Source organism: Sciurus vulgaris, assembly GCF_902686455.1.
Source record: "Sciurus vulgaris genome assembly, chromosome: 12".
Taxonomy (NCBI): Eukaryota; Metazoa; Chordata; class Mammalia; order Rodentia; family Sciuridae; genus Sciurus; species Sciurus vulgaris.
Window position 1 is genome coordinate 14,419,156 of NC_136473.1, and position 10,563 is coordinate 14,429,718.

The following is a 10,563-nucleotide window of genomic DNA, read 5'->3' on the forward strand; positions in this document are numbered from 1 at the left end:
AACGAACGAGGAGGGTGGGTGGCGGGAGGGGACAGGCAGCAAAGGGAGGAAGGAGGACACTTTGCAACTCCGGACCGACTCCCGCACCGCCGGGCTTTTCAGAGCCAGGAGTCTCGGGGGAAGGCGACAGAGGAAGCAAAAATGACAACCCAGAGCGCAGAGAGGAGTTTGAGGCTTCGCTCAAGTGCTGTCGCTTTCTTCGCCAGCCCTTCTCTTCGGCTGGTCTTCTCCTTCCTCCCCCAACACCCACCCAGCTTGCTTGGTCTTCCTTTTTTTTCACCCCCTAAGCTAGCAAAAAGACGCTGCCCGGCGCACTCAACCTGCGGGCCGGAGGTCTGATCGCGGGCCGAGGGCAGTAGCTGGAGCTGCGTCCTACCTGATGAAGTTTGTTCCGCCCTCAGCGGGGACCCTGGCCCCGGGAGTCTCCGGAAAAGGCGCTCGCCTCGCTCGCTCGCCCGCCCTCGCCTCCCTGGTTCACTCGCTCCCTGCCCGCCGCCTCCCTCGCGCGCCGGCTCGGGTCCCTCCAGCTCCCACTACAGCCTCATTCCAATATGGCATCCTCTCTGTGCGCATGCCCGGCACTCTTTTTTAAGATTTTTTTTTTTTTTTTTTTTTTTCCTGTGCAGTGAACTCCTTCAACGACCTTTTCCAGCGCTTGCAAAATGTCTTAAGCCAATTAGCCTGCAATTCGTGATCGACTCCTTCCTCTGCCCCTGTCGCGACATTCCCTCGGCTCTTGAGCACACAGACACCCTCCCATGCCAGCACAATTCACTCCACGCGGCCCCCTCCAGCCCTCTCCCCTCCCTCCTTTCCTTTAGCTCCCTCCATACACGATCTGTAGAAAGTTCACATTGCTAGCATTTCCGCACACCCATTTGCAGCGACAACTGGACAAACCACATTTCCTTGGCCGCTGTTTTGTTTTTCTGGGTCTGCGATCCCTCTGTCGACCAAGTGCACAAACTTGCGCTTTATCCGCCCGAGATCGTTCAAAGTGGGAGAAATTCAATCCCAAGAACAACTCGGCCCCGCCCGCTCCACCCCATCCTGCTATTAAATCGAGCCCTTCTATGGAGATTTTAACGTTTCCTGACGCTTTGCGAAGGACAGGAAAGGACTGGGAGAGGTTTTCTAGGGGAACGTGCCCCAAGGACCAGGAAATTAAGTTGGGGCTGTCCGAGAGATCTGCCTGGCGGGACGCTGGTACCAGGGTTCGCCACGCGTCTCCTGGGGCACCTGGCCAAGATCGGTTCTCATCCGGCGGGAGAAGAATCCCTGCCGGAGTCGGAGGTGGGGGGAGGGGAAGAGTGGCCCTTGGCGATCATCTGGAGTGCAGCCCGGTGCAAGGCTGAACGTCTGCTGGGCCCGTGGACACTTTGTTCGAGACATGGTAGGAAGACACAGAGAAGCTCCCCAGGCCTTGGGCGCAATAGCTGGGCAAAGTCGGAACGAAATGTCCCCATGCGGAAAAGCTGGCGACACCCTGGTAGGCAAGACCGACAGTTTAGGAAGAGTGCTTTGCCTTAACTGGGGAGCAGCTGGGAGATGCTGGTGTGGGGCACTGGATTGTATTCGCCTAGAAAATAGAGAACGGGCACTTTTGCTCTGTAAAAACCCCTGTCTCCCAATTCCTAGTCCACCTATTTCTCTAGAATTCCTCTCGCGGTAAATCCCCGCCCCTCCTGCAAACCAGAGGTCTCTGAGGTGCCCATAGGTTTGCCTGTCTTCCCTGGCTCTGCCACCCCAATGGGGTCCTCAGGACATCCCACTGTAGTTCACTAAGGAGAGATGGACTGTCCAACAGGTTGGAGATGGCCGATGGAGTGAGGGAAACAGGGACTGACCGCTCAGGGCCGAACCCAAATAAGTCCTCTCTTCGACGGCTGGGCCTGAGCTTATCTAAAGAACAACGGAGGAATGTGCCCAGAAACTGCTCTCAACACGTTGCGACCCTCCGCAGGGCCCTGCCAACAAAAAGTTCGGCGGACCCCGGAGATCCAGGGCAGGCGGTGGCAGCCACGAGGGCCCACGCACCACCAGTCTAGAGAAATCCTATCTCCTTATACCTTGAAGAATTGTTTGCAGAGTCTAAAGTGCCTTCCCCCCTCCTGTCACCCCTCCATTTGACACAGTAGTCACCCGAGATCCAGAAGAGAGCCGCTTGGTTAAGGTTGCTTGCTGCGCGGCACAATTTCAGCTCCAACGTAGGTCTGCGACCCGTGCAGCTCCCCACTGTCCAACTCTTGGAGGCACCAAATCGTATCCCTGAGCTCTTGGAGCCTGAAGATTACTGAAGGCAGAGACTCCTCAAATCAAGCGTCCCGGGTTTCTGCACATTAATCTTCCCACCTGCACCCCGGAAACTACCTCCTTCAGAATCCCAAGTTGGTTCCTGTGGACCCTGATGGACTGTGAGCGACTCAAGAGGAATCCAGAGTGTAAGCTCCAGACACATCGGGCTCTAAGCCTCAGGTCTCAGACACCCCTCATCTCTTCTCGATCCTTCCACACAGTGAGACCCGCAAGGCGGGCAGGGAGGACAGTGTCATCCCTTGAGGACTTACAGCGCGGGAGCCCCAGCCTGCGCACCCGTCTTGGAGACCCGTGTCACTGCCTTGTGTACTGCCCAAGCGCAAGGCGCGCAGCGAAAGTAATGGCCCTGAGCGCAGATCCTCTGCTCCAACTCCCTGAAGTTGCGAGTTTGGGGCGGGCTGAGAGCGCCGGGAGGCGCCACCCTGGCATTGGTCCGGGACCCGGGACCTCGCTCCTGGCCCGGGGCTGGACTTCTAGAAGGCTCCTGTTTGGAGGGAGATCGAGTTTTCCCTCTCCACCAGCGGTGCGACTAGATCTGCAAGCAGCCATTGCGCGGTCTCCAGACCTGTTCACCAGTTTTAAGTCATTATTATGCACGGAACGTTATTTCATCAAAATAAAATGCAAAAGAACACCTGATCCCAAACTCGATGACTGTATAAACATTATCTTACCTGATTGCTTCAATGTAGTTAAGTAGTCTCTGTATACGGTTAGTACTCATACTCCTGTATAACTTTGGCAATGGGTCTAGAAAATGGAATGGAGGACATTTGTTTATTTATTTTTACTTGTGGTGATTAAGAATTAAAATCTTGGAGCCACAGACACAATGGTTGCAGTGTCGTCATAAAGCATCTCCACGTTGCATATTTTGAAACGCCTCAGAGTTCAGTTCCCATCTACTTTTTGTTGCTTTTTGGCACGTGACTTTTTGAAGGTTCCTTGGCTTTCTGTTTTGCCACCTCCCTCCATTCTTCTTTATCCAAGGACACCAATGAGGCAAATGAAAATTGGTTAGGAGTTTCTCTGAGGCAATTAAAATGGCCCCTTCATCCCACTCTAATACCTTCTTTCATCTTTATTTCAAAACCAGACACTTTAGGGACATAGGTAACCAGATGTGGGATCCACCCTAAATCTATTTAAAATGAAAAAGAAAAAAATCTAGCATAGTCAACCAAGGAGAAAGCACTGGTAAAAACTGAATGTTTTTGCAAAGTAAAGAATGCATAAGGCACTCCAACTCAGAGAAGGTTAACCTTGTAAATCTCATGATTAACCTGATATTTCTTTAGGTATGGTTAACATTTGCTGAAAATCGCCCCCCCCATCAGTCTTTGATCACACCAACTAACTATAAATGTCATTATATTCCTAAACTCTAATTAGATCATGAATTTCATCACTTTCAGAATGCAGCTACAAATCTAATTTATGCCTTCAAAGGAACTTTGTAATTCTTTGATATTTTTATAAATGAAGCTAAATTACACAAAATAGTAAAGTTATTTTTGTTAATTGTCAAATATTTAGGTACTATTCCATTTGTTTGGTGATACAGCACAAAATAGGAACTTAGCAGTTGAAAAGTTTCTCATAATTTGTGTATTCCTAAGTATTGCATTATGAAAACTTGCAGAAGACCTGAAAAAGTGTATGTGTACTCTTTGTTTTATTTATATGAAAGTCTTGTGATTCGTTAAATCTTGTTGCATTATTATCTTCACATTAAGAAAAAATGTTGTTCAATGTGTGCTCATACATATTCCATGTTTAAGTCATCACTTCCAACTGAGAAAAGCAAATTTCCTAAAGATGATGAATCAGTATAAAAGACTAGAATATGAAGACTCTCCAGTGAGGAATTAGACATAGTAGCTTCACACAAAAGCAAGAGAGGGGGAAGGTCAGAACCAAATATTTGAAGAATTTGTGCAATCTTCTCTTTACTGGAGGCTTTACACCAAAACTTGTTTTCTCTTGGGCTACATAAGGTAGTATTTTTCCATCAACTCCTGAGGTCACTAAGAGTAAATCTAAATACACACACCTCTCTGGTTTTTTCACTCTTTTTCCTTATCCCCTCTCCCCAGTTAAAGTCCTTGACCAATATATGGGACTCCAGTGACCTCTGTCACTAATGCCTGTGACCTTTACGACCCATTCCTCCCACCATGGGTAAGACGGATTGGACTGTACAAAGTCTTTTAAAACTCTAAAAAGTGCTTAGCAATCTGCCCTCTAAAGTCACAGATTGCTTTCTATAATATTCTAACACTAACTCTGCCAATTCAGTATAGCAAAAGTGTAAACTCTGGGGTCACAGAAAGCAAAACACAATCAAGTAAACAAATCTGTAGGGGACTTCTTTATTGTCTGGCAGTGAAGGTGTTGCTCAGGTTGTATTTGTTCCTCATTTAGGTCTTTGCATTTAATATATGACTTTTGAGTTGCCCACAAAAGTGTTTGGAGCTGAGTTGAAAGTACCTGTGAGAGACATTCTGAGAAAAACCTGAGGAAAAGATGGCACGTTGATATGATTTAAAAGATCTTAATGAGCCAGACAAACTGGTGCATGCCTATAATTCTAGCATCCAAAGGCTGAGGCAGGAAGATCTCAAGTTCAAGACCAGCTTGGGTAGCTTAGCGAGACCCTCCATAGCTTAGCAAACCCTGTCTCAAAACAGAAAACAGAAAGGACTGGAGATGTAACCCAGTGGTAAAGTACCCTTGGGTTCAATTCCAAGCACAGAAAGAAAAAAAAGCAGTTTTTAATGAGTGTGCTATAGTGATGTGTAGTGGTTCACAAAAACCGAGAGGTTTCTCATACATTTCTAGAAATTTCAGAAACTCCCTATTGCTATTTGCTTCCCAAACAATTCGAAGGTGTTTCAGCTTTCCTTGGCAATAATAGGGAAGAAAAGCAGAGAGGGCGTATTAAAAATGCATCATGTCTGAACCCTCCTAGGACATTTATTCAAAGAGCTAAGACGGTTTACTGCAGATACACTAGTTTTGACTAATGGCTTCTTTCTGCACTAAAGAACAAACTTGTGACAAAAAGCACTCTCAACTTCTATGGCCGCCCACCTGTGCCTATGGGTGTTCAGTGGCGTGTACTTCACTTGGGAGTTTTACTTTATGTGTGGCATAATATTGTGTATCTTGGAGCCTCCTATCTAGACTTTGTGGCAGCTGGAGTTCAGATAGGTGAAAAGACAGAGATCATTAAATGGGTAGAGTACAATGCAGGGGCTGGCTCTCGGATACTGGCCTTTCCTTCCTCCCCTCTGTCAAAGACAGGAGAAAGAAGAGGGGGCATTCACTTAACACCTAATTTGCACCTAGACTTTATTCTAGGTGTATTTACATATATGATAGCATTTAATAATTTCTAGTCTATGATACATATAATCTCCCTTTTAAATGGTATAAAACTATATTTTAAACGTATGGTCCTTTATGCATAAAGCTGAGTTCTGACCCACTGCCACTGTCCCTAGGACAGTTTTTTGTTGTGGAGCTGGTGTTGTCTGGAGCCATTTACCCTGTCTTATCGAATCCATCATGACCAAAGGTATCTATTGGCAAACACACACACCTGTGCACCCCCCCAACCCACCCCCACACACAAAGTCCAGGTCAGACCTATGCTTTGTGACCCTGGAATCTTCTTTCCACTGTGTTTGTTCCCTGGCCTAAATGAGGTCAACTTTGGCAGAGTACAGAAGTATAAAGAGTTCCATAACTCTTTGTTTTTTCTTGAACTTGTAAGATAAAATAGACTCAGCAAATTAAAACTAGTCACCAACATCTCATATTTAAAAAAAAAAAGTCATTTTATGTAGAAGCACAGTGGGCAACTTAACTGCACTTTAGTAAATTCCCGATTATGGTATAAGATGAGGTATCGGTGCCAGGCACTGTATAACTCCAGCCTCATTGTAGCTTCAAAATCCCCAACCTGTTTGTTTCCACTGTAGAAGTCACTTTAGATGATCTTATTACAGAATCAATACTTATTATCACAATCAAAGTGAGTTATTAGATCTAAAAAGACTTGCTTTGCAGTGCCATCTACTGGAATCAAATATTGACTTGCTTTCAAATATTTCTAGATAGTATTTTTTTTTATTTTTATTTATTTATTTATATATTTTTTTGCGGTGCTGGGGATTGAACCCAGGGCCTTGTGCATGCAAGGCAAGCACTCTACCAACTGAGCTATATCCCCAGCCTGCTTTTATTTGTTTTTAATGAAAGTATTTTGGAAAACACAGATATCAGTGGAAAGGGAAGAATGAGGTCCTTACTGTATTTGATTATAGATGATGCTTTGGAAACTCTAATTTAAATAAACTTACATATAATCATATCAAATCATTTACCCCTTGAATGTTCGTTATATAGACCCCTGGATCAGAGCTCAAGGACAGGATGGTTTCTGAGCCTCATCCTCCTCACAAAAGGGCTGTGCTTTTCTGAAGTCTTTCATAGAAAGAACTCGAATGTTTCTTTGAAAAGTAAAACTTCTTAGAATTTTAAAAACAAATCATTTGGACTAGTTTGAGAGCTATGATTTTTTTTTTTTTCTTCTCCACTTGCAAGTGTCTTTGAATTCTTGGAAGAGTTTACTTTATATTCATATCATGGAGGGGAGGAACTCAAAGGTTTTTAAAGTTTTCCCAAACCAATTTCTTGAAGAGAAATGCTTTACAATTAGATATTGCAGGTAATAACTAATTTAAAAATAAAAACAAATGTGCTTACATTTACTCACTCAATGAATATTAACTGAAGACTTCTTGTGTGTCAGACACTGGTCTAGGATCTGAAATACAGTGATCAAAAATGCCAGAGTCCTGATCCATAGTACTTATATTTATGAGAGAGCGATAGAAGATAAAGGAATATATAATGTCTCATGTGGAAGGTAGGTACAATGAAAAACAGTACATTAAAAGAGCACAATAAGGTGGGGAGAATGGAAGTTCATTGGATTAGAGAAAGGAGAAGGAGGGAAGGGAGGGGGTGGGAACAGAAAGACAGTAGAGTGAATCGGACATCACTTCTTATGTTCATATATGAAACTCGACCAGTGAAACTCCACCTTCTATACAACCACAGGAATGAGAAGTTATACTCCACATATGTATGTCTAAATACGCTCTACTGTCATGTATATCTAAAAAGAACAAATTTTAAAAAATAAAAAATTTTCAAAAAAAAAGAGAAGGTATAGAAAGTGATAGCAAGAATGGGGAGGGGACTGGAAGAGAGTCCAGGAAGGGACATGCTCCAGGCAGAGGGGGAACAAGAACAAAGGCACTAAGGCTGTCTTGGCTCCATATGAAAGGAAGGAAAATTATATAATAGCTTGACAATATTAATTTAACAGCATGCACAGAAACTTTAACTTCCAAATTAAGCAAGGAGTACAGTACTCTCAGAGAGGAAATCACAACCAAGTGATCAGTTGGAGCCATTTACCAGATTACAACAAACCCAAGGGATCGAATTCAGTTCCCCTGACTTTTATCAGATTTTTAGGTTGCATGGCTCGAAAGGTCATCTGGTCTACCATCTCTCCCATGCCTGACCCTCCCTGTTATTCCTACAAGTGGTCATCCAGTTTCAGTTTGAACACCTCACTCCTTGCTCCCTCCAGAGAGAGCTCATTCCATCTTTGAACTGCTCTGACTCAGCAAATTCATTTTTATAGGGATCTGTGCCTCTGTTTCCTAATGTTTGGGAGGTATCCATGACAATGGGGGAAGGTCCTCTTCACTGGACTGGTGGCCTTCATGAGCAGGAGCCCCATGCAGAGGGGCTTTGTGCAAGTGTCCTAGGACCTGTGGTCTTGTAGCTGACTCTTTAATGGCCTTGCAGTGAGTATCTGGTCTGGAAATGAATCCAGCCATCATCATTCATCACTAATGTCACCTGTGTAGAAACTCAAGGACAGGATGGGTTTTGAGCCTTGTCCCCATAACTGTGGCACTGCATTGTTTTGAAGTCTTTCAACAACAGGAATATAGTAATTCACTCAACGGAAAACTCTCAGGGTTTAGCACTCTTATCAACTTTTGTTTCTTAATTGGTTTATAATTATGCTGAATCAAACATCAAATGCCATGGGCCGCAGTTATAGCACGGTGGTAGAGCACTTGCTTAGCACATGTGAGGCACTGGGTTTGATCCTAAGCACCACGGAAAAAATAAATAAATTAGATAAATGTATTGTGTCCATCTACAACTAAAAAAAAAACTTCTTTTAAAACAATTGCCAGGCCAGGTCATAGCTGAGTGGTAGAGCACTTGCCTAGCATGTGCAAGGCCCTGGGTTTGATCCCTAATATCACCAAAAATAAAAAATTTAAAAAATCAGTTGCTCAGGGGAGGCATAAATGAAAAAAAAAAAATCTAGAAAATGTAGTTACAAACATATCCAAATAAACACTTAGTAACTTGCTAAAGGCAAACTTCCTTAAACTACAGAATGAATAAAATGATGAACATTTATTGAGCATTTATTCTGTACCGAGCCCTCGGGCTAAATATACATTAACTCATTTAACCCTAGAGCAATCCTGTACAGTGAACAACGATATTGTCCCCACTTTGTAGATAAAAACACTGAATGGCTGGAACAATTAAGCATCCTGCTTATGGGTGAGAACCTAGTGAAAATTAGTAACAGAATTTGAACTCGGGCATCCTGGCTAGCCTGGCTTCTTCATGCCTAAACCTCACTCTCATTGAGAATAGAGATCCCAGAGACTAAATAAATAAATTCTAATACTCATGTTATTTTAGAGCCAAACAGTTGTGTTAAAACTACTCATTATCTTTTTGACAACTTCACCAGAGGCCTTCAAAAAATTCCTGAATCTGTGAACACCATATCTGTCCCTCCCGCAGTATGATAAGAGCCGGGCTTAGAAGCCAGAAGGATTTGCTCTTAAATCCCAGCTCTGCCATCAGAGCTTAGTTCCCTCCCTACCTCAGTTTCTCTAGTGAAAAAATGGGACTAAGAATAACTGCCCTCCAGTTATTATAAAAATTAAATTTCTGTCTCAGGGAGATAGCAGGACTGCCATCTAATAGAGGATTTAAAAATATTTCTTGTTCCATTTCTGCCATCTCTCATCTGCCACCTGTCCATACATTTTACTACCAGCTCATAATATATTTGAATTTGTAATTAATAATTACATGTTGAATGATTGAATCAGATTATATCCCAAATTTCTTTTTCTATGTTACTGTGGTCATGTACCCTGTATGATTCTGATACTGGCCTTCTTCCTTTCTTGGAAACTTCTCCCTTGTGTTATTTGCTCAGTTGTTTTTTATCTTTCTTAAAAGGTAAATAAAATATTCCAAAACAAAAATGTGTCTAATGACTGATTCATGGCATATTAAAGGGCCTTAAGTTATATTCTACTCAATGGAAACAAAGCCTTCACATATTCCAACGCAAAATTACTTTTGAGAAACAAATCTTTGTTAATCCCTACAAGTATGACTAATTTTAATGTCCAATTAGAAAAACAGATAATAGCACGTTCCTAAACTAATTGCTTTAAATCACCTAAGGATAGCCTTAGTCTAATACTGCACCCCAAAGTAGTGAGAAAGAACAAAGAGACTTGAATTTGGATCCCAACAGTGTTCCTAAATAGATCTACTCTTTCTGAAACTGACATAACTTTTTAGTAAAATTGAGAGGAATTAGGGAGATACATAACGCCCCAGGGACTAGTTCAGACCTTTGACTTAAAGTACTTAAATAAACATTTCCTTACTCTTCCTTTTTTGTTTAATAATAAGCCAAGTTTCCAATTCTAGTCCAAATCAGAGTCAAAGAAAACCCCAGAAAAAGGCTATCCGGGAATTCAGAAATAGAAGAGTCTAATCAAAGTCCCAAGAACCAAATTTGATCTTGATTCATGTGAATTTGAGTAAACAACCTATTTTGCCTAAGATAGTCCCTGGGCAAAATAACATTGATAAAGATGTCTACACGGGCCCTTGCACCTGGGCATGCTACAAGACAAGGCTGAAGCCCAGGTCTTTGTATGTCATTGTTGGCTCAATTTCAGTCATTGTGTTCAGCCCAATTTACTTTCATTGATGTACCCCTACATCAAAATGCTTTGTAATCATAGAAAGAAAAGAGCAACAAAATTCAGTATGGCTGATATTTCTTGCGAGTGTTTTATTGGTGTGCCTTCTTCTGCT

General features: G+C 43.0%; 1 protein-coding gene across 4 annotated transcripts in view; it reads right to left on the minus strand.

Moving 5' to 3' along the window:
• Positions 1-2,862, minus strand: part of SFMBT2 (Scm like with four mbt domains 2) — a 213,509-nt gene extending 210,647 nt beyond the window's left edge. For 2 of the 4 annotated variants that reach the window (XM_079108103.1, XM_079108105.1), the window contains exon 1: positions 377-754. The gene's annotated coding sequence lies outside the window, so the exon portion shown is untranslated. Of the gene's footprint in view, positions 1-376; positions 755-833; positions 858-2,567 lie in introns of those variants that run through there. The other 2 variants (XM_079108106.1, XM_079108107.1) reach the window with 2 other exon arrangements.
• Between the last annotated feature and the right edge of the window lie 7,701 nt (positions 2,863-10,563).